The sequence below is a fragment of the Arachis hypogaea genome, chromosome 5, assembly GCF_003086295.3.
Source record: "Arachis hypogaea cultivar Tifrunner chromosome 5, arahy.Tifrunner.gnm2.J5K5, whole genome shotgun sequence".
Lineage (NCBI taxonomy): Eukaryota > Viridiplantae > Streptophyta > Magnoliopsida > Fabales > Fabaceae > Arachis > Arachis hypogaea.
In genome coordinates this window covers 93,255,460-93,259,764 of record NC_092040.1, presented here as the reverse complement: position 1 = coordinate 93,259,764, position 4,305 = coordinate 93,255,460, and the positions used below count along the sequence as shown (strand labels likewise).

The window sequence follows — 4,305 nt, the reverse complement described above, 5'->3', positions numbered from 1 at the left end:
CAATGAGAAACGTGTAAAGTGTCATGATGTCCAGATACAATGTCAAAAGATCCTATTAATAGTGAACTAGTAACCTAGGGTATACAGAAATGAGTAAATGACGTAAAAATCCACTTCTGGATCCACTTAGTGTGTGCTTGGACTGAGCATTGAAGCTTTCATTTTAGAGACTTTTTCTGGAGTTAAACGCCAGCTTTTATGCCAGTTTGGGCGTTTAACTCCAATTTTTATGCCAGTTCCAGCGTTAAACGCTGGGAATTCTGAAGCTGATTTGCAACGCCAGTTTGGACCATCAAATCTCGGGCAAAGTATGGACTATTATACATTGCTGAAAAGCCCAGAATGTCTACGTTCCAACGCCATTGAAAGCGCGCCAATTGGGCTTCTGTAGCTCCAGAAAATCCACTTCGAGTGCAGGGAGGTCAGAATCCAACAGCATCTGCAGTCCTTTTCAGCCTCTGAATCAGATTTTTGCTCAGGTCCCTCAATTTCAGCCAGAAAATACCTGAAATCACAGAAAAACACACAAATTCATAGTAAAGTCCAGAAAATTAAATTTTAACTAAAAACTAATAAAAATATAATAAAAACTAATTAAAACATACTAAAAACATACTGAAAACAATGCCAAAAAGCGTATAAATTATCCGCTCATCAATATCATCAAATTTTAACATCACTCAATTTTGTTTAACTAATATGAACACTGTCAACAAAGCAATGCCCCAAACAAAAAAAAAACAATTGAACCAGAAAACGATTGTTATAGCCACTAAAAAAGCAATATTTGTATTGCTAATAATAGTAGAAGACAGATGTGTGGAGTCTCAAAGAAGTCACCTGAATTGGAACCTTCACTTTCTCAATAAAATTATTGAGACGTCCAATTTTTTAGTCCACGGCTACTTGTCTCTTATTTTTCCAACGTTCAATATTGGATTCATTGGTGTTACCTATAATAAACAATAGCGAGACAATAAACAGCATAGAGAACCAGAAATGCCATTATTATCTATTCATTTTAGTTAAATTGTGACCATCACAAGATACAAATAAAGGAGGGTGAGCATAGAAGAGTTCTAAAAATCAAACAAAATTCTACAGCTATTTTTTTTAAATAAAACAGACACACCAGCTTGTACCCATCCTTGTATAAGCTTTGTAGTTTATCAGGAATTGAAAGATACGAGGGACCAAGTGTCTGCACCCACTCTGTAAATAAATAAATAAATAAATAAGCTTCTTAATACATCATATCAAAAGGTTGTAATTTATAAAAGATATTAAATCCAACAGCATCAATAAATATAATAGCAAATATTAGACTTAAGATTCAAGCATACTTATTCACAACAGTTTTTGCAAGACACCCATCAAAATCAAATGCAGCAATTTTACTTGAGTCATTCAGGCCATCATCCTGTAGTTATAAAAATCCATAACATAGAATAAAGTGAAATGGGTGAAAATATACAGGCTACGTGAATTCTGGATGATTGAGTACCTCATTTTTTTCAATTGGCTATCTTCAAATCTATATCAACCAGAAGATTTAATGCTGCAAATTCTGACCTATAGCTATTTGATAAAAAAAAGGGTACCTAGTAATCTCACTCGTTCAAGATATATGATTATCTGAAATGCTTTCCATTTTGATAAGAGGGTAGCTTCCTGTATCAGGTAATCATTCATTGAATATAGGAAGAGAAAAAAAATAGAGAAATATAGAAATAGTTAAAAGGATAAGAATTAAGACCATAACAATATAAACATGATAGACTTTCAGTTTTTCACCATTAGACACTAAAGCCATTATTAGGTCATCAAATAAACAAGAGAAAGGGAAAATCTTACATTGTAGTTGCTCTTCACTTCAGAAAATGAAAAGTTAATTTCCTCTACTGCTTCAATATCTGATTCACACAGCTGCATGCAATAAACATGAATATGAAATGGAGCTTGTGGAGATGAACTTATAATTCAAAATGTTAAAGGGACCAGATATATGGCATTCAAATGCTAGATTCTTGGAAATAATATTCATGTGATGTGATAATGTCTAATTGTCTGATAAATTCATAACCAATCCCTGCTGCAATCATCTTCCTAGTTTAGCACATAATGCAGTGTGCATGCTTGTGTTTATATCACAATCAGTGTTTGTGATATGATTTTACACCAGAAGCTTAAACTACATATAAAAAGTCTAATTATTTGTTGAAAATTATACTTAAACTACTTGTTGAATCATAATCCAGCAACGCAGCAACCAACAGATCAAAATAGTAGAGTAAAATTTAATTAAGCTGATGAAGATTGCAATATTAAGAAGGAAAGAACATTTCAAACAGTGTGATCAAGACCAGAATGAAAGGAGAAATTACAAAACCTTACAGCCATCGATCCCGAATTGGAAAATAGTGACCGATTTTAGCGACCAACTAGATTGGCTTTGTCATCGATAGCTAAATCGGTCACTAATTGGATTAGTTGGAGGGGTCTTAGGGTGCTTCAAAGCAGCTTAAACAAGACAATGAAACTTGTCAAAAGTAAGAGATTGAATTAGAACCATAGCCAATTAGATGTTAAAACCACTACAAACTCGAGAATAGCAGGCCGTAAGAAAATGTATTACCAGGGATTGATGGTGCACCAAGACCTGTAGCAGTACCAAGACCTATAGTGGCTCCTCCAAAAACTGCAGCATGTGCTACAGTGGTAGGATTTGACATCCAACCAGCTAGGGGTGTTGGCACAGGTGCTGGAGTAGGTTGAAAAGGCTATACACATTAACCACAGAATAGTCCAACACCAAAATAAGAACATATACTCAGTTTAAAGGTGCATACAATCAAAACACACATATACTCAGTTGCACACAGAAGATGTAAACAGCAATATAAATATAAGATGAGAATTTTGTAAGCTAGCCATGAAGTTTGATTACTTCACCTGGTTGTAAGCAAGTGCTATAGAAACAGCACCTCGCATGAGACCAGACCACCAGATTGTGACCTGTGAAACAAGATTATAGGAGGCAGGAGTCATGTACCAAGGAAGGCTCTAAAAAGAAATTGAAACAGGGAAAGAAAACACATACTTGTTGCTTCATGTCAATTTTCACATGTGGGAATTTCTGGAGCAAATTGGATAAGAATGAGAGAGGGAAAACAAATGCTGCTCTTCCAACTAGGATAAGTCCTAGAAGCACTGAACTGATCCCAACTGATTTTCCAGGACTAATGAATCAAGAGACCAAAAATGTTAATTAAAATTTTCACGTTTTACAAAGTTTATTAATCTAGAATGTTAGTATTACCTTTAGCTTATGAATTGCCACTTTTCTATGTCCAGTGCATCCATCCCAACATAAAGGAATATAAATATCTCAGCAATGAATGACAATGTTGCAAAAACATGCCTGCAATAGGTTAATTCAGATCAGTAATCTCATAATAAATCAAACATGTTAAAATTTTTGACGTACTTGGTTGTGACTCTTGAAATAAAATTATTAGTATTGGAATTAATTGCATCAGTAATGAATAGACATGGAAAAATACCTCCATTAAAATTAAAAGGAGATTCTCACCTCAGCAAGCATGTATGAAAGGTAAGCCATCAGTATCATAAGAGCAACCCTAACCTGAGACATGATTAGACAATAAACACATTCCTCAATTTCCCCAATCTGAGAATAGAATTAGCTTCCTAAGATTACAGAGGAGAAAAAACCCTAACCTGAGACATGATTGCAGCGAGCAGTGAGGATTACAACAGAGACGGCTCAGCAGAGCAGCGAGGACGTGAGGCATTGACGAGCCGACGACGACCATCGAGCAGCGACGACGACCAGAGACGACTCAGGCTGCGCAAGGCAGAGAAGAGGGATTATAGCAGCGGCGGATCCGGCAGCGCAAGGCAGAGATAGCTCTAGAGGTACAGGAAGCGCGACAGTGGCGACTTCTCTCTCCATTGTCGCCTTCTCCATCTTTCTCTTCCTCCTCCTTCGATGGCGGATCTCCCTTTCTCTCATTCTCTTCGTCATTCTCCGTGTCCCTCTCCATCGCTGTGCTCACTTTTTTCAGCACAATGTAAAACCCTAAACCTAGCCCCTTTCCTTGCTCATTTTCGTTTGAGAAATACTTCTATTACTTCCTGTTAAGTTGAATTCGTTTTATTTCAAAATCGATGGAAAACTGGAAACTGGGAAGCAAAACTATACCAATTATAAGATTTATTTCTGAGAGAGGTATTAAAAATTTTAGGCAACACTTAAGAGGCGAAGTGTAAAATAAATTTAAA

General features: G+C 36.0%; 1 long non-coding RNA gene across 1 annotated transcript; it reads right to left on the bottom strand.

The window, feature by feature from the left end:
• Positions 1-3,364: 3,364 nt before the first annotated feature.
• Positions 3,365-3,811, bottom strand: LOC112799769 (uncharacterized). Its single transcript, XR_003201208.2, has 3 exons — positions 3,742-3,811; positions 3,593-3,646; positions 3,365-3,421 (listed from the first exon to the last, which is right to left on the bottom strand). It is a non-coding gene; the product is annotated as an uncharacterized lncRNA (long non-coding RNA).
• Positions 3,812-4,305: the final 494 nt, after the last annotated feature.